At 41.1% G+C, this 19,734-nt stretch overlaps 1 long non-coding RNA gene across 2 annotated transcripts in view; it reads right to left on the reverse strand.

Moving 5' to 3' along the window:
• Positions 1-6,212: 6,212 nt before the first annotated feature.
• LOC121811882 overlaps positions 6,213-19,734 on the reverse strand; it is a 72,510-nt gene continuing 58,988 nt past the window's right edge. For both annotated transcript variants that reach the window (XR_006054310.1, XR_006054309.1), the window contains exon 4: positions 6,213-8,700. This is a non-coding gene — a long non-coding RNA (uncharacterized LOC121811882). The remainder of the gene's footprint in view (positions 8,701-19,734) is intronic.

The following is a 19,734-nucleotide window of genomic DNA, read 5'->3' on the forward strand; positions in this document are numbered from 1 at the left end:
TACATTGGAAAGTAATGAACATTTTAGATAATTACGGCGAATCAGAGCACGCTGAATGCATCCTGGCAGTGAGCCAGCCCCCGCAGACGGTCAAAGATGGAGCCATAGAGAGCGGGAATGGGAATTCTGGGTAATTGGACTCCCATTGTAGGAGCTAATGAAGTGATGCAATTGAAAGGATGATTCTTTGCCATTGTCTTAAAAGTAATTCGACAGCTTGTAGCGTTTGACAGTTAATGTGAACAACAATAATTGTACAACATTTAAGCAAAACAACACAGTTTGCAAACACCGTGAAACCAAGCAGAAAATGAAAGCAGGTGTTCATAATTTTAACGTCGAAATAACTTTTCTGAATTTCAATCTGCATCCTTCATTCTATTAAAAGTGAGTAAAAAGAAAATGGAAATTACGACGAGAGTGGCTGATTTTAATGTGCGTTCTTAACTTTGGCGCTTTCTATAATATAAAGTGACTGGGGCGTGATCGTGACAGGAACCTGCTGTAATGCATGTTGCAGTGATTTCCTGTCAGAGGTCATGTTTAACAAACACGACATCAAACGGTGAAGATTGATGAAAATCATCGGACAATGGCTTCCTAATGGCCAGTGTCAGATCCCATGTTTCTCTCCGTTAGGGCTGGGCTGCCGCTGGCTGACGTGGGATTGGATGGGAAATGGAGGGGGGGGGGGGGGGGTAAGCAGGGAGGGACGGAGGTTATTGGTGGGTGGCGCTGAGGCTCTTTATTGCTGTCATAAAAGTTTACATGAATGCCATCTTTCACAATCCATGTTGACAGGACTTTTCAGAAAAAGCTTTTTGAAGCACAGAAAAAGAAAAGGAGAGCAGGTCGTACCGTTCTCTAGCCTTAGGTGCAACATATCCTTGTAATAGGAAAAGGAAAATATAGACTTATGGAAAATGAAATGAGCCACGAATGACCATAAGCGTGAAGACAATTACACCCTTTGGAAATCGTATATTTGTGAAGATAATTTCTTGTAGAGTCTGCGCGTTTGGACCCGGTGGGGTTACGGTTTCTTTTCTATGCTTGAACTCTCCTTGAACTTGGGATAAGCGTTGCCGGAGTGGGACGTGGCTATCTGCCCCTGCATCTGGTTATTTTAGCTCCAATTTGCTGCCTAATGCCACAATTACCCTGATCTATGGCTCGAGTCACCCCTTTAATGGCTTGGTGTCAAAATCAGCACATCTGTAGAAGCAAGGCCCTGAGAGCAAGTCCTGACTTTGCTCTACTTTGGACACTTTCCTGTCCTTCGACAGGCCTGAGACGATAAAGATTGGGCAGCAAAATCACAATAACACGGGAAATATTTGTGTAAACGGTTTGTGTATCATTAACTGTCTAAAGTTTTTAAAATGACTGTATTAATTTATTAAAGTATCAAACAGGTTGATACAAACATAAAACCCAGTACAATAAAATCAAGTGAAAACAAGAGAACAAAGCCAATTTGAAAAGGTGGGTTTTGAGCAATGACTTTGTCCAAGAGTCCCAATGTGTTGGAGCATTAGCATAAATCAGGTTACATGACCAGAAGTGACACGTTTGTATGGGATCTCACTAATAACACAAACAAATCCACCACAAAGCTGCTATTTCCATGGAATGTGCGATTTGACATTTAAAATTTTGGACAAAAAGGGAAAAAATATTCACTTGAATAAAACAAACAGTAGCTAAACACAAGATCAAGCAACTTGCATCCCATTGCCTGACATCAGAGAATCTGCAACAAGTCTATCAAGGTAGCTCTCCATGATCAGCAACTATTTACAAGGACATTATATCGAAGGAAAATAAATCCAGATGTTGTTTTATTGTTTTTTCTATATTAGCATTTAACATGCTAACTGAGCAGTCCACCATAACTAACAGTGTTAAGGTAAATAGTGTTAAGGTGGACGATAAAGAAACGTATTCTTGTAGATTACACAGAAAGTGTAATTTATGGTTCTGCAAATGTGTCGTGGATTCAAAAACACAAACATGCTCCTGTGCAAACTGCAACTGCAAGTCACTGGACGCGGATGGACGAAAAAGTCGTCAAATGTTAAAAATACTGCATAAAAAGTACAGAAACTGACTGCAATGGAGACTTTTCACTGTTTTTAAACTCTCAGCTTCACGTCAGCTCTTTCTATGTAATAACTTGGCTCTCCTCCACAGCTGGCTGATGGACCAACAGCAGCACAAACAAGAGTAGTATCACATGTTTTTGACACTGCCTCCACTGACAACGAACACTCTCTGCAGGTGGACTGCCTTTGTACTACCCCCACCAAAGCATAAAACAAGCATAATTGTGACATTAGGCTACATTTTTACACGTTATGACTATCTGCTTTAAAATTGGACCACATTAAAAGGTTGTAAACACCTTTTAAATGCAACCTTTTATAAACTGACAACCTTCCTCCAGTTGGATATAAAATGCTTAGCTCATACAGACACGTTTACACCTGTAACTGACGACACATCGGTCGCGGTGCTAATTCTGTAAAGCTTAATGAACTCGCTGCTCAGCTCTAACAACATGGTGCTGTGGAGAGATACTGCAGTGTGGAGAGAGTGACTCCACTTTGGCTGCCCAGAATCCTCTCTCAGCGATGAAAAGCAGCCCCCTGAAGTCCACTCCATCACGGCATGGCTCTCTGCCCTCGCTGTGGCGTGACTGGGACAAGGATGAGTGGCGGTAAAGGACAAACTCATGGACACCAGTTGGGCTCCCAGAACCAGCACACATTATTACCCCCAACAGAAGCCGAGTGAAGGCGGGAGCCAGGAGCCTGTCCTCGGCACAGCTTCGGTGGGAGATGCAAAAACAGATGGCCACCCCCAGCAAGACATTAGCAACAGAGATTTGAAAACATCTTGAAGCCCCTGTCGCCACACAGAGACTGCGGTCAGGAGGCTAATGTGTGAATAGTAAAACATCGCAGTTAACGGTAAAATGAGCTGCGATAAGAGCAACAGCTGTCCAAAATTACAAGTAACTGCACACTGCGATGTATTTACGCGGGTCTTCAGTGTAACATTCAAAAGGCCTTTGTCTGCATGGATGCGAGGACGCTGTAGTTAAAACAAGGGAGAAGCTATTGAAATGAAACAAGCCAAATAAAACAGAAATTGCTGCATCATCAAGTATAAACTATTTATTGATATGCAGCCACATCAAAAGAAGGCACAATAAAACTGAAGTCTGCTTATTCAAAATGGATGTTCAGCAGGTGCCAAATTATGCTTCAGAAAAGCATTTTGTGTTCAAACAAAATCGTGTTTTTGTGCCCAGCCATTTATGATGTGCCATTACAGCCATCATGACCTGCCTGTGCTCCTTTGGATATCAGTGTAATTATATGTGTGTATGCATATTAATATTATGAAATGCCCCAAGCACTCAAATTTTCTCATCCTATTAAGCGGCCCTTATCGGTTGTAATCACTCCCATAGATGTGGCGTGGAGGAGCCCTCTTATACTCGTACTCTAGGTGATAAACAGAAAACAACCCAGATTGTGCAGGAGACCTTGTATTGGATATGAAATCTCTTCTTCAAGGTAACCTAGAAAAAGGGAGCTTTGTGCAAAAGGGTGTATTCTAACCAACCATCCTCCTTCCCTGACCCTAACCAAGGAGATTTTTCCCTAAACATGACCAACGATCAAATCCAAATCAAGGTTAAATCCCAAATTTAGCCAGTGCCACCTATTCTGTCTCTCAAAGAGAAAATATTGCGAGGATATTATTTCAGCAGGGCGAGACAACTTCCTTTCAGTGAGGCATCTCCTGAGCCCGTAGGGTGGAGGAGGTGTCCACCTGATGGCAATACCTTAAGATGGTGATATCAACGGGTATAAGCCACTCAGTGGCTGTTACCACTTCAACATGTTGGGCTGTGCCGTTACAGAATTAGTGATATAAGAAAATCAAGATGTGATTATTGTGCAACGTGCTCTTATTTAGCCTGTCAACACTCCAGGAAAGTTCAAACTCATTCTCTGTCAGGGCCAGTTTAGTTCAGCTCACATATATTCATTTATTTATTTATTCAGCCTACTGAATTATAATTAAGATTTTTTAAAAATCTAATATTTTTTCATAGTCTCTGAGTAATCGTGTTTAATAATTGTGATCTCAATAGTGACTTAATAAGTGATCGATAATCGATCGGACCTGTAAAATGACCACTGTATGTACAATATGAAGACATTTACCTGCTACTTTACCTACATTTACATACTGGAACCAAATAGACTTCCTCAGGAGCTGTGAACTGTAATGCGACATATTTAAAATTTAAATAATGACACCAAACGGATGGTGATTAATCTCATAGTTGAGAGCAAATCAACAGTTTCCTGTATTCTAAACACTCCTAGTAAAAATGCCAATTCATGTTGCCAGGTTTAATAATAATAATATTAGACAAAAACTAGAAAAAAGACGAATGATAATTCAGTTAAAACTGCAACAATTAACAACTATCCATCCGTTATGTTAACTGCTTCTCTAATCCAGGGTTGTGGGGGCAGCTGGAGCCCATCCCAGCTGTTATTATTATAGTTTAATTGGTTTCATCCACTTTTGGCCGCCTGAGTTTAAGATCTTTGGTTGGTGCTCAACAGAAAATAAAGAGTTTACAACCTCTTAAACCATATTCTTTGAAGGAGAGCCATCCATATAATGTCTGGAGAAGAGATTTTCTTTTGAAATTAAAGGTGAACAGATCACCACCGCCCTGATGCAAACATCCAAACAAGTGCTGCGGCAAGACGTGCACAAAAAAGACAGCAGAAAAAACAGAACCCAAGGTGACACGTATCATTGTCTGCAGTCCGGCGGTTGTTCAGCAGGGGCGATATTTGTCGCAGCGGTGTCAAGAGACTTGTGAACAGAGGGTTTGGCTATTCCTGGACATATTCTCCACACCTGCGCCCCGGAGTGCGCTGGGTTGGCATTTCAAACTTTATCACCTGTCACAAGAGAGAAACCGGCTGCTCTGGAGAGCACTGCACCCCACCGCCATCCTCCACGCTCCGCCTTTTAATTCACGAGACACCACACCTGTCCTTGGAAGTTGCGCTTGGAAAGAAAAGACAAAGATTTCCCCAGTGGGAGGGCTGGAGCTCTGTCTATGTTGCCTAATTGATTCGAAAGGCGTGACGTCATGTTGATCATGTAAAGCCAGAAGCTGCCTTTTCATATATCTATCCATTCGTATCGGTAAATAACATCCAACTTACCAGCATTATTCTCTCTACAGGCTTTCTGTCTCTTGTTATTGCCTCCTGAATCCTTTCACTTTTACTGCTGCAGGAACCAAATGTCCTCATAGGGATTATAATCCACAGGACTGCTGTCCTTTGCCGGTTATTAGGGTTATAAAACGATAACTGTACAATAGTCTTTGAAAAGAATGGATCCATTAACGTGATCTCTGATTGGAGCAGGAGGAAGGCTGAGTTCTTCCTGCTATCACATGACCCGCATCAGTTTACACAAACAAAGCTGAGGAAACGTCAGTGAAGAGGTAGTCAGCTGGGTTTAGGGTGCATATTAGCATCTTTATGTATAAAAGGTTGATGGCGAGATGATGGGATGGAGGCATCTGCAGCAGGAGGAAGCCTCCATAACCACAGGAACGTATATTTTATAAAGAGAAAAGGAGAGATGTGTGTATGTGGTGGCAGTCTCCCGGGGACACACTGATCAAGGTGACATGTCTCTCTGGTCTCCACAGGGGGTGTCTGGGCTCCAGAAGGCCACGGGTGTCACGACAGCAAAGCCCCACACTGGATGATGTCACACCGCACAAACACACACACAGACACATGTGGACTGACAACACCACCACTGGAGATTGTGAAAGGTTAAGACTGTTCGTCTAAATATAAACTGCTGTTTTTGTTAGAAAACACAGTGTAATATACAAACCATGCTGGAAATGCATTAGGAATATTAAAATATTCATCATCTGTTCACTGAAACTTTAAATCACACTGAAACCCCGATAAACCCACCCCGCCTACATGAAGAGTCTTCTTCTCCGTTTACACAGATTCATTTTGATCTTCTATTAACTGGTAATGCACAAAAATAAATAAAGAGTAACACGTAACAGAAGTTATTAGCTGTGGCTAATTTAAACAAATTGTAAGTATCACAAATATTCAAACTTAATTATAAAGTAAAAAATGAGCCACTTGACTGCAGGAGTGTGTTTCTTTGGATTAAAAGTCTACATACTAATGAGTTTTTCCCGTCCACATAGACAAATAACTTCTCTTTGCACAAACTTATCTTTGTTGTGCGTCCAATATTCAATAGAAATCACAAATAAGTGGATCAGTTAACAGGTTTTAAAGCTGAAACTGGACAGTAAAGATCCTTAAACAAGAATCTGGAGTTGCAGAAATGAATTTCTCTCACAACTCTAACAAATAGTGCTCAAACAGTTACGTTTAGGGTGATGAATGTTTTCCTCTAAGGAATCTTGTTTCCTACAGTAAAAACTGAACTTTTAGTTTTTTAATCTAATCTAATTTACAGCTATGAGAGCTACATTTCCACAATAAAGTATTTCTTAAAAAGTAAAGCTACATTTCACCTCCACTTTGTAATAACCAGAGGGAACACTGTGATCATGTAATTATTGGGCAGCTGAAGTGGGACGGTCAAAAGCTCCGCTCTTTAGGCATTAGCAGCTAAGTGCTGGTCATTATCTGTCCTATAGTCCACTACGCCCACTCATGTCTGTGTCTGCATGTGCTGTGCGATCATCAAAAGTGCACGCCGGGGGGGAGTTAGGGAATGAAACATAATGTCAGCAATAACACAAAGGACCTTGGTTTAACATTTCAGCCTGCACTGTGTCCCTGCTACAGCCCAGAGCAGAGCCAACACTGGCCTGCTGCTACTCTCTGACCCACCCATCCACAGGCTCTGCTTCACCATCTGAGGTTTGGAAATGTGTCTGCTGCACATGCATACGGTCCACGTAAACACACCACCCCCTGCAAACAAACACTTGTTAATGTGTTGCTGGTAAATTTAAAACTGGATTATTTTCCCCAACAAATGTATATAAATATGCGAAGGAGTACATGCACTTTATACAGGGCTACATCTAAGTTTAGTCTACTAAAAGATACAGGAAAAAAGAGCTACACTGAAAATAAAATTACATTTTTAGTTTCAGTGAAGGAAGCATTTTAGTTTGACATCTATGCCAATAAGGGTCTCCATATCATCCATCCACAGGCAGTATAAAGGTGACCGTAGAGCTACAAAAGATGAACCCCATGCTGATGTGCCTTATAGAGGTGTATAGAGGTCTATGGGAAATGAGTCTTGGCTTTGACCTCTATAAACATTTTCCAGACAAGTTTATGCACTCATTACAGAATAACACATGAAGTCTACTTTGGTCATTCTAAGAAAAATAAAGGAATAAAGTCAGCTGCATAGCGGATGAGCGTGCAGCTTCCTGTTACCCGTTGCTTGTTATTTCTGCCTTCAAGGTTGCAAAACAGGACTTTAAAAATGAATGGATATCTGTGCACTGATGAAGTTACTTAATACTATAATTCATCATCATATAATAATAATCTAATTTGCCAAATATTTTTTGTCAAATATATAAGATCTTCAACGTCGTTCAGCTGCCTCTCCACAGAGTTGGGGGAACACCAACTGCAGGTACTGGTTTTACTGGCCCTTTAGCTGGCATCGGTTACCAGAGCAGAAGGCACATTACTGCTGACAGAGGAGAAGAATGTCCTTCTGACCAATAGTGAGGCTCAACAAAACCTTGGTCAGCCTGATGGAAAAGAAACACAAACAGGAAGGGCCAGTGCTAACCGGTACGCATAACTGAACTTTCAAAATAAGACTAAGTGGATTGTTCGCTAATAAATTGATTGTACAAGGCATCATTTCCTTGGATGGATGAAAAAGTACAAAAAGAGGCAGCTGAAGCAGGTTGTCAAATATACTTTTGATGTTGTAGCAACATCAGAATGGGCTCTTTGCATAGAGACGGGTCTATAAATAAATGGTTGTTGTTTAGAGATGCCTGAACAGAGCCCAGATTTATCCCCCCATCAGCTGTGGCAACCAAGATAAAGCCTTGCTAAATATCTGACTTCTTAGTTTTATCATAATTAAAACCATATTTATGTAAACAAACACTTGCACAGCTACAGTATAAAGAGACGAGCAGAGCGAGTAATGTTTTAGGCCTTATTTTGGCCTTGTTTCAGAAACTTTGAGATTTTTAACAACCTCCATGATTTTTCTTGCCCATATATGCTCATACAGTACAAAGACACATATGCCACAATGCATACACACATATGTAACAGCCATCCATCCCTTATCTTCGCAGTCCTCTGTCATAAAACCCCAACAGCCACACATTTTCACCCTCTGCTTTTCCAAATTCTTACCCCTCCTCTCGTCTCTCTCTCTCACACACACACACCTCCTCAACCAAACTGCTTGAGCCACTTGCCTGCCAGGGAGGCAAGATGGCCCTCCAGCCCTCCAGCCAATCAGACAGCTTGGCTCGCACGGGAGATCACAGGACAGCTGATCCAGCCCTCTGACTTCCTTCTTCGCCTGCTCTTCTGGAAACTTTTGGACCTGCATCACCATGAGAGCGTCACTGGTCTGCTGCAGAGACAGATAATGAAAGATGTTTGTGGCATGATTTAGGATTGTGTGATTATGTATTTCTAATGAAAATGATTGCAGGAAAACAACTAGCCGTCCACCAACGCCCTATTTCCATCTAGACTCTGTGTCTTTAATCATTTCTCAAATATAATGAGTATTCAGTTAGTTGTTAAGCTTTAAATCATAGCTGAACAAATAAAGGCTGGTTTCTAATAAATGGAGAGTGATTAAAGCAAGCACGCAGCCTGAAGTCTTTAAATATGCAACTTCTGTGTGTTGAATTACTTTGGTAGCAGCTTAATAGTGATCATAAAACACAGCACAGTGAGAGTGAGTGGAAAACAATTTGTGAATACAGCTACTTCTATCCAAACAGAAGCCTGAGCAGCAGTGTGATATGTGTAATGACAGTGATAGACCGAATACTGTGAATGCTGACAAAATTAAAATGATACAGAATTTATCTATGCAGCAGCTAGAAACATTAAGAATTTATTATTAGCAAATTGCATAAACATTAATTTAAAAAGAAGTCTGTCAGGAAATGACACGTATAACAAAACATACCAGAAAAAATGCAAGAAAATCACAAAATCTTTGTTTACTACACCTCTTTTTAAAATTGACTAAAATCTGGACTCCGTCCACACGCTGCAACCATACATCTTTCCTTTTGGTGCAAAGATAAACTCAGAATTTTCCACATCTCGCACAGCTTACATAGTTTTCTGCTCTGGAAGAATGTAAAATGGACTGTTTGTGAAGGTTCTCAGTCATCCAGGTCATCGTAGTCTAAGGAGCTTGGAAAGAAAAGCGTCTGGACTTCTTTGGGTTTCTTGAAGATGTTTCACCTCCTATCCAAGAAGCTTCTTCAGTTCTAAGAGCGATTGGTGTAGAGTCCCAGATTTTAAGCCCTATGGGAGTGTCCCCAAGAGGGTCATGGACCCCCTATTGATCCTCTGTCTAATCACACGAGCCAAGTGTGAAAACAGGTGTGGGTCACAATCAGTCAAGGATTGAAAGAGGAGTGAAAGAAGCCATCTATGTCCACTGTGAACGACCATCTTTGAACAGAGGCGGTGGTTTACGACACCACCTGTCTGCCATCTATAATCCAGTTTTGAGATCCCTCCCCAGACGCCTTAACGCCCACTTACATCCTGGACCATTTGACCTCAGGAAATCACACTCAAAGTGCTCTATACAACTTGACAGTGCTTTTTATCTAACATTCACACACATCGATACTTAGGGTTAGTATCTTTCCCAAGAATATTTGGCAGGCAGACTGGAACCACCAACCTTCGGATTAGTAGATGACCTCCTCTACTTCCTGTCACCCAAGGTGATTAAAGCGCTGCTGAACAACTTGCTGAGATCTTTTGATTATTTCAATTGGCTCTGTGAGTCTTACACACATAAATGATACATTTTTCAATGAATAGCTACTACAATGTTCACAGTGACCACAATCGATTGTTATATTTACTCTCTCAGCTGAAAAGAACCCCTTTGAGACTGTGGGAACTCAGCCGACGCCCCTATCCACAGCCATTTACGGCACATAAAGTAACAATGTGGTACATCTAATAGATCACCAACACTATGAGCTGTCAGTAAGTGAAGAAAGCATGCTCTTAGTTTATATTCAGTGTAACATGCTTGCTGTGCTTGTCTTCCTGTCTGCAGCTGGCGGTGGAAATGCTGATCATGCTGGCATCAAGTGGCATTTGGCTAAGATGCACAAAAACAAAACTGAGTTGTTCTACCTTGAAATTTGCTTTTTCTCTTTTGGAAAGGGGAGATTTAGACGGCAGGGGGCCAAATGAGAGAAGAAAATCTCTCTGCCTGCTTCATCTACACACAGAGATTAAATGTAACATTTTTGTTGATACACAAACATCTTTGATTTGTCTGATTTCTGTAATTTATCTTACATTAAGGTCAAACTACAGTGAAAGTATTTGTAACAGCACCAGAAAAAGGATTTCTCTCTCAAGTTGAAACAAATAAAACGTATTTTTTATAATTAGCCTGTAAGCTTTGGCAGTCAGTCCATTTCTTTTTTTAGGAAATTAAAAAGGTAAACTCTTCTGTATGCACATGTATCTTCATTTGACAACAGAATGGAAGACACCTGTAGCATGATAGTAGCAAATAGCTCAGCCATTACAATGATGACTCTTTGAATTCCAAATAAATGTCAATTTATTTGAGGAGTAAGGAGTTAGAGCTATCACCTATGATGAGGGTTAACAAAAGTCTATGACTTTTATTGCTATTTCTTGCTAACAATAATGTGTTTTATGTATTAGTAAAGAAAACTCAGCTGACCATGGTGGCCAGGGGGAGTTAAGACCCAAACCTCTTTCTGAGGGGTTGTGGGGGTAGGTGTGGGCCTGTTTTATCTCTTGAAAACAAACCCTCCATATAGAAACAGACATCTGCACACACAAACACAGTCCTCAGCACACACTCTGGATGTGAAAATCACATCCCTGTTCTACTGGGAAGGGAAACTGTTGTGTGATTATGATGAACTGGTTAAACTGCAATTACGCCGGCGAGCGATGGGAGAAGAGACGACAGCAGTTTAGACGACAATTTGGGAGGCGGCTGCCGTGGCTGCTGCAGCTGGGGCCTGTTTTATGCAGTAATTGATAGACTCTGCCAGTCACTAGTGGGTTCAGAATTAAAATTCAAATTATCATCATTAGGATCTCCCCCTCTAATTGCTGCATCAAAGGCACATCAGCGTTTTTGTTTTTCATTATAAAATTACACTTGTGTTATCTAATTTCATCAGCTGCATTGACAGCGCCCACGAAGGCCTTGCCAGTGATTTGAGGAGGAGGTTGTTTGTGATTTTTATCATCCTAACTCATTCAAACGTGATAGATGTTTGTCAGATGTGACCCCAAATCGCTTCCTGGTGTTGATGCAAACCATAAACACAATTCTACTTCAAATAAATGCAGTATAACCAATTTGAACATATTCTCTTTTGAATTACTTACTTATTAATTACTTGGATAAAATCCAGTCATTCACTCTCAAACATTAAATGATTTGATCCACATTTAAACACGTGTAAGGAGAGATACAAATGCTGTACTACTAAACACACAGACTCCTCATGCTGTTACAGTGTGACAATCTTTACATGCAACTCCTTCAACAGTAGACTGCAAGCTTCCAACCAGGAATCCTGAGATCAATTTAGGAGATTTTAGGGGAAAAATAAGCAAACAATGTGTTTATTTTACAGATTTTACATATTTATAATTCCATGTTTTAGAGACGTTCACAACAGATTAACATTCTAATGTCTTAAAAAATGGGGCTAGAAAAACTAACTATGGCTCTTCTTCAAGTTCATAACAGACATTGACCATGTGAGGCTGCATTAAGGAGTCATTACACAACATTACTGGCAGCTGACAGTGCCCAACTTAGCCTCCTATACTTCTGAAAAAGGTGATTTTCAATAACATTCCTGTGTTTTTAAATGTACTCTAAGAAGTATGTAATACAATAAAAACAAGTGGAAAACTTTTGTTATGTAGGCGCAGAAAATGGATAATAGTTATTGATTTGTAAATAAAATTAATACATTTAATATTACACTAGACTACATTTCTAACTAACTAGGCCACCCATTCTCTTTCTCTTGACATTCTTTGAAGCCGTAACGCATTTTGGGGTCAACTTGAAAGAAAAGCAGCTTTAAAAATATAAGAGTGGGGTTAAAGGTCAAATTTCCCAAACAACAACAATAACATTTAAACTTTTTTCATGATAAAATACATTTTATGAAAGTTAGGGTCCACAGTAATGTGACAGTAATTAAGAATTCCCATATATTATTCCCTGTATGTTGCCTACATGCTGTCAATAAAAACAATGGTGGTAAGAAACACAGATGTAAAAATAGCTCGATATAGTATTATTATGACTTAGACCTTCAGATCAATCTATAGACCTTGAAGGACAGGTCAGAGGTCAAATGTGACATGATATTTTAAATCTTTACACAGTCCCTTCTATATGTTGACAATACATGCACATTGTAAGAGTCATGGCTTCTATGGCGTAAGGCATGTTTGTCCATTTTCAACCAGTAAGTCACTGAGTTGACCTTGAAGGGTTTGGTGGATTGTTAACATGACTCCGCTCTACACTCCTACAAAGTTTTATCAGATTTCATTGAAATCAGTCAGTCACTGCTTTTAATTACACCGTTGTTGTTTGTTAGCAGCAAAATAAACACTTGAAGCTTATTAAAATATTGAATTTCTAAATGTTGGCTATTAGAGTGCTGACAGTGTAACAGAAGAACACAATCAAATTATCTGTGCTGTGAAACTAAGTGGCACTGTCCAACTAAACACTCTTCTGCTGTCCAGAAGGTAAAACGATTACACATCACTCTGAAAACATGAAAGCTAAACAGTTTTGAAAGCCTTCTTTATCAGACAATGTACAGAGTCTCCTTGCCCCCAGCTTAGTGAGTCTGTGTGTACTTCATAGGCGCCTGTGCCGAACATACATGCTGAAGATATTTGCTGAGCAGGCTGATGTTTCCCTTAAACCTACGACAATTGGATGCATGTGTGATTTCTGTGGGTGTGTTTGTGTGTGTCCTTGACGCCAGCAGTGTCCCGCTGTTATCCAGCTGTAACACAGTCAAACACCGAACAATCAGCTTTTGCAGGGCTGCCAAGCAGTTAGCAAGATGTCAGTTAGCCTACAGTCTGTCACACAGTGGAGCTTAAATGGTTAAAAATGGCATCTTGGTACAAACTACATATCCAGCAAGTTGCATATAAGAAAATGTGCTTCTAAAGTATAGATGCTTTGCTATTTCATTTGTAACTTAATTGCAGTAACAATGTCTGTGCAGCTTGGGAGTTTGGGATGTGCAGGTGAGCTAGAAAAATGTCCCAGCGACATTGTGTGTACTGTTAACTCACCTCTGAGAGTCACATTTTGATGCAGCATCACTCCGTTACCAAAAACACCAAGAGTATTTTCCTCACTAAAATCTGGCCCAATTAGAGAATATTAATGATTGTTAAATGTGCATATGCTGGAGCTGGAAAATGGGAAGGTTAATAGACAGGCAGCATCACACGATTGCATTTATCAGTTTCTATTTATCTCTCCTTGGGAGGTGGCAGGTTTACAGTAAATACCTTCTGTCCCCCTAATTTCCTAATGATGGTGATAATGATGGAGAATGGCGCAGTCATTAGCAAGGACAGGCTCTGTGCATCACTCTGTCAGCTACGTCTCTCCCAGGCCCACAATGAGAAGTGATGGGGCCCAGCTGTTCCCCACATCCTCTCCCCAAACTGAACCTCTCTCAGAGACTGAGAGGGGGAGAAAGAGGGCGGAGCAACGGAGAGGAGGTAAGAAAGGAACACAGTGCACAAAACAGAGAAAAGAAGAAAAAACACCTGAATATCTGCCAACCAACAGAGGACAGAGGGTGTCACAGGCCTGTTTAAAGAAATCCTCCCAAAATCATCCTCGTGTACCTATTACTGACACAAGTTTGGTCCCAAGTTTCAGATTACAAACGTTTTAGGATCTGTTGATCAGTCTGATAACAGTCTAACACTAAAAAGCGGATAAAAAAGTTTGCTGCTTTGACAAGGTGGCAGTTCATCATCTGACTGTTACGCGTACGAGTAAATAATTTATACTTGCAGGCTTGATGTCATTTTTTTAAATGGGGGTGCACATCACACATTTTCACATTTTAAACTGCAAATGAAGCAGAGCTACTCTGGTACAGTCAAAGATTTGGAAACTGTCTGCAGTTATGTGTGAAAGTTCACCCAACACAGAAAGTATCTCCCAGGGCTTTTTAGCAACGAGGCTAATCCATTAGTATACACTTACCTTGTTGGTGTTGGGTTGAACCCCCCTTTTTACCTTCAGAACTGCCTTGATTTTACGTGGCATAGATTCAACAAGGTCCAAATGTTGGTCCATGTCGACAGCATCACACAGTTGTTGCAGTCAATGATCAATGATGTGAATCTGCCATTCCACTACATCCCAAAAGACTTATGTCTTATGTCTTATGTACGCAAACACGCGTTGCAACTTCTTATCTGGTGCGCGTCTTTTATTTTGACAGCGAATGGGCACCTGCGGACCACTTATGTGCACCCCTGCTTATAATGGACATAAATATACAGAACTGTCAGTAAACACAGCAAATATTTATCATTTTTAGATCTTAGAATGACCTCTTATTCTGTGCACTACTGGTATATCCCTTTCTCTACTTGCAGTTTTTTTTATATTTTGCATCCTCCTTTTGTCTGCTGTCTTAATTAGCAGTCCACACCACATGCACTGCTATCAGCCTTGTGAAACATGCTACAATTAGAGTTGATAGTCAAATATTCCTCTTTTCCAATAGATTAATTTGAGAGCAAGGCTTATCAGACGGGCCTCGGTTGTGCTGCGCACCAATTGCTTTCAATAAAAAGAACACTGGCACAAAGTAATCTGCGAAACACCCGTGCTATTATCAGAATGAAAGTTAAACACTCAGAACCCACTCAATAAATTCACAGGAGACTGCAAATGGACATTTTCATTTGACTTCCAACTCTTTTGAACTGTCTTTCTTTTTTCCTCTTAATCTTCTTGCAGTGTATTGAATCCTTCAGAGGTACATATTGGCAATTAGACACCAAGGAATGGCTGATTATGTACCGCATAAACCTCAAGTTGAATAAATTATATCCTCCCCCCCGAAAAAAATCAGTCTGTGATTTAAAAATGCTCAAAATTTCAAAGTCACCTCTGATGAATAGTGCAGGGTGATTAATTCATGATGGGAGACGCCACCTTGTCAGGCCAAACTCTTCACTGGGTAATGGCAAAACATGCATAATAGAAAGGTGGTTCTCTGCCTCCCCTCGTTGTCTGAGAGACTTCAAAGGAATTAAAAATGGGGCCATCAAATTACATCTGTTGAGTTGCTTTGCTCAAACGTTGGATTCGAAGCAGGAGAGTACATCATTTCGCTTGGATTGTGTCTCCAATGTAGTGAAACGCCGGAACGAATGAAGTTGACTAGTTTGGAAAAGACTGTGAAATATTTCATCTGAAATTTTTAAAAACTGGGGGGATTTGGTGTGTTTTTTTCTGTGAAAGAGCTTGAATACATATTAAGCTTCCCTGAGGCAATATCTGTCAATTCATTAAACATTTTTCCTGCATAAGTAAAGACATTCAGTCTTTGAAACTGAACTACAACAAAGCCTGATTTCTTTCCACCTGGCATCTCCTCTACATAAGGCTGTGAAAACAAGTTAAACGTGAGTTTCAAAGTCACTTTTCATGGGAAATAAGTGGAAATTGCAGCTGTAGTGAAGCAGACCCATGGCCTAATTACTCCTCTGTACATCTCTCTTTTACTGAAAGAGTGAACAGTCAGTTCAGCAGCAGAGTGACCTTTTCTCTAAACCCTCCAATAACTCTCCAGCTGACAGGCCGAATGAGCAGATGATCCCGGACTCCTTCATGGTGTGTTGCGACTGCACTCTGTGCAAAATGACAAGTGAATCAAGCTCTATTTTTACCTCCGGGTGGGGAACTTGTGTCACTCTCGACCACTGCACCCAAGAAAATCCGCCATGAAGTTTGGTTTTGGGCAATCTGACCGCTGACACCGCGGAGCTGTCACTGTGATGCCCTTCCCTTCCATCAACCAATCCCCTGCCTCGACCTCACACTACTCCTCACACCTGACTGGCACCAGGGGTAGCGTGCCAGGCCAAAAGCATGATTGACACCTCGCCCGATCTTCTGTAAACACCTTGAGATCTCAGCACCTCCAGCAGGGAAGATCAGTGACTTGTGTGAAAGAGGCCTCTCCTCCTGGCCTCAGCTCAAGTCCGCTGGCACTCGCTATGATGCAGCTCGACTTGTCAGAGGGAGTAACAAGATGCTGAGTGACTTAGCACCTCTGGAAATGTCAGCCCCCGAGCTGGCGGACGCCAGGCTGAGTGGAGTGGGGAGTGCACAGACCCCAGTGCGACTGGCTCAGCTGCTGCCTGTGAGAAGCAAAGGACGGCACATACGCTTGACGAGACAAGACAAGCAGCAGAGATGAAGCCGCGCCCTTGTGATATGTTCTTGCCCCATTCCCCCATATTTCTGCCACACGTCTTACGCTTGCGTCTCTTTTTCGAGAAGTGCATCTGCTATCGTCCAGCTGCTGCTTTGCCTGAAACGGACCTTTGCTGCCCTAATGCTCAATGTGCAGTGGAAACGACAAAGTCCATCCACGATGATGATGATGCGGGCAAAAGCAGAAACCAGAGCACGCCTAACTGCCCCGTTATTGCTCTGGTGAATCATGCTATAGGAGACAAGGCACCAAAGAGACACCCAACGCAGGGAGGAACTCGGTCACAGCACAGTTTGTCAGACTGCACTTACTTACAATGCCGACAAGCACATTTTTTCTCTCCCCGAGGAAACTCGAGGACGTATACTGCAACATATTTAGTGTTGCATATTTATTGAAGTCAAGCAGAGAGTCAGTTTGCTGAAGCATTAAGGAATCATGAGGTGCAGAAAAGAGAGCTTTTACAAAAAGTGAGCGAAGAGAGTTAGGTTGGAGCGTGATGATGCTCAGTTAAATCTAATGGGCTGTTTACTCGCTGCCTGCTGAGATTCACACTGCTACACTGACTCGTGATTTATATTTTCTGATTCATAGAGGCGCATGCATCTTACTTTAATCAAGGTTCTCCCTATCATTCCCTCCTCATCCCCTCCATCTCCCTGGCTGCCATCCTTTTTCTCCCCACAATGCACATTAACAGCAAAAAATATAATCAGTTTTATGACAGACTATGTTTTTAGCACATGATGGGTGAATATAGCATTTTCAAAATGGCCCGTCCCCATCCTCAATCTCCAAATAGATCCGCTGGGACGGAAGGCAATATCAACTGAAAGGACACAGTCTCAAGGGTGCGAGTGTCAATGAATGGCTGCAATCTGACGCCTGCTATTTTTCATGTTTGTTAACAAAATACAATTTGAGCGAGTAAGTGAGTACAGAGATAAGGACATAAGCACATTATTTGGCTGAGTTGACGAATAAAGTTAGAAGTCTGCAATGTGAGGAAAAGAGTTTCTTAGTGCAAGTGTGCTTCAGTGCTGAACACAGATAATTGATTTCTCGATAAACTAAATATATTTTACATTCATGTTGGAAAAGGCATGTCCGATTTACTTAGCTTTATGACTGTGGAGTGTCATAAACATGTAGGACAAAGTTAATAAAGAAGAACTAGATTAGGGTATGCTGATTGGCCAAAGATGTTGGTGACTGAGTCATCACATTATTCATTTATTTTATTTTAAGTTTGTTAGTTTAATGTTGCATCACATGAGTAATTTATTATGGAAAATAATTAACTTGAAATGTTTAATTGTTGAATACATCCAGTTTGCTGACTCGTCGTAGTGGACGTTTGGCCTCCACTAATAAATTGATTTCCCACCTTTAACTAGTAGTAGTAGTAGTATAGAACAACGCACCATATGACAGCAAATAATGACAACACCTGAGCCAACATGCTAGTTAAACTAGCCAGGTGCTTTGAGATTATTTTACCCCCTCACCAGGACTATCACAGATTACAAGTTGTGTATCCTGATGTTGTGCATACACTTCCCCAAATATATCAACGTCAGCTGGACCAACACAAACCTGTTGCGAAATTTGAACCAAAAACTTTGCAAACCTTAACTAGAAGCGTCCTCACACCTAAATTCTAGGGGTGCAACGATACACAAAATTCACAGTTCGGTTCAATACTTTGGTGTCACGGTTCGATATTTTTTCGATACAAAAAAAATGTTCATGCCTTTTTAATTTGTCATTTATTAAAATTATAAATATATATTTTAACTCAAATGTACAGTTTTTAAGTGTAATGTTGCTGAAACAAGGAAATCCCTCATCTTTGGAAAAGAGAGTTTATTACAGAGAAACGGCTCTTTCCAAAATAAAAGCTATATTATAGCTTCTTCTGGGCTATATTCTCAGCAGCATATTAAACATATCAGGTCCCCATAAGGAGAATCCTGTGCTAACGGCTGTCTAAATGACTCGGGTAAAGTTATGCTGCTTGTTGTTTTTGTCTGCTTCCACTTGTCTTTGCACTAGGATGATGTCGGAGTAAATGTGCAGTCATATTTGTTGTGTTCCCACTAGTGCTGTCAGCGTTAATCTCGTTAAAATGACATTAACGCCATAACGCGGCAAATCTCCGTTAACGAGCTACCGCGGATCGCCCCGTGCGTGGGGCTGGACAGCGTCAACACGTTAACAAGCTAACTGCGCTAACGCACTAGTTCCCACAAATTGAGCATTGCGTGGCACACCCAACATACTGTTTTACTTTTGTCCATGACGCGCTTACCTTCAGGGTCATGCTTCACATGAAAACCACGATAGTTCCAAACGCCAGATCTGCATGAGGGTGGGGGAGGTTCAATTTGCCATCTTGCAACGAGCTAGTAGATCTGCACTCGACAGTGCAGCCTGGGCGGAGTAGTCGAACACAGATCCACTGAGGATCGTCAGGTTCTTTCTTTATGCAAATGACATCTCCCTACCAACTTTAATGAAATTTTACTTGGAAGATTTTCCTTGATCTACTTTTGTCAAGGAAAATCACATCCAGCCCTGCACTTCAAAGTGCATTTAGTGTGGAACCAAACTTTACTCGATGAACGAATCCTCTGGGCAAAGTTCTGCCTCAGTCTCTCAGGAGTTAAGTTTCAGCTTTATTTATTGCTAGCTGCTATTAGCCGATATAGAAAAGGGCTAGAAGTCACAGGTTTGGTAGATTAAGACTGGGGATTTCTCTTGACCTTTCAGCCAAATGCCATTCTGTTTGAGGTATACAAACATAATTAGATCTGATCGTCCTGTGTCCTTCTAATCTTTGGCTCGCCATTTTTTTTCTTGGCAAATCGTTG

This window comes from Haplochromis burtoni, unplaced genomic scaffold, assembly GCF_018398535.1.
Source record: "Haplochromis burtoni strain Fernald_Lab_line unplaced genomic scaffold, NCSU_Asbu1 Contig_43, whole genome shotgun sequence".
Lineage (NCBI taxonomy): Eukaryota > Metazoa > Chordata > Actinopteri > Cichliformes > Cichlidae > Haplochromis > Haplochromis burtoni.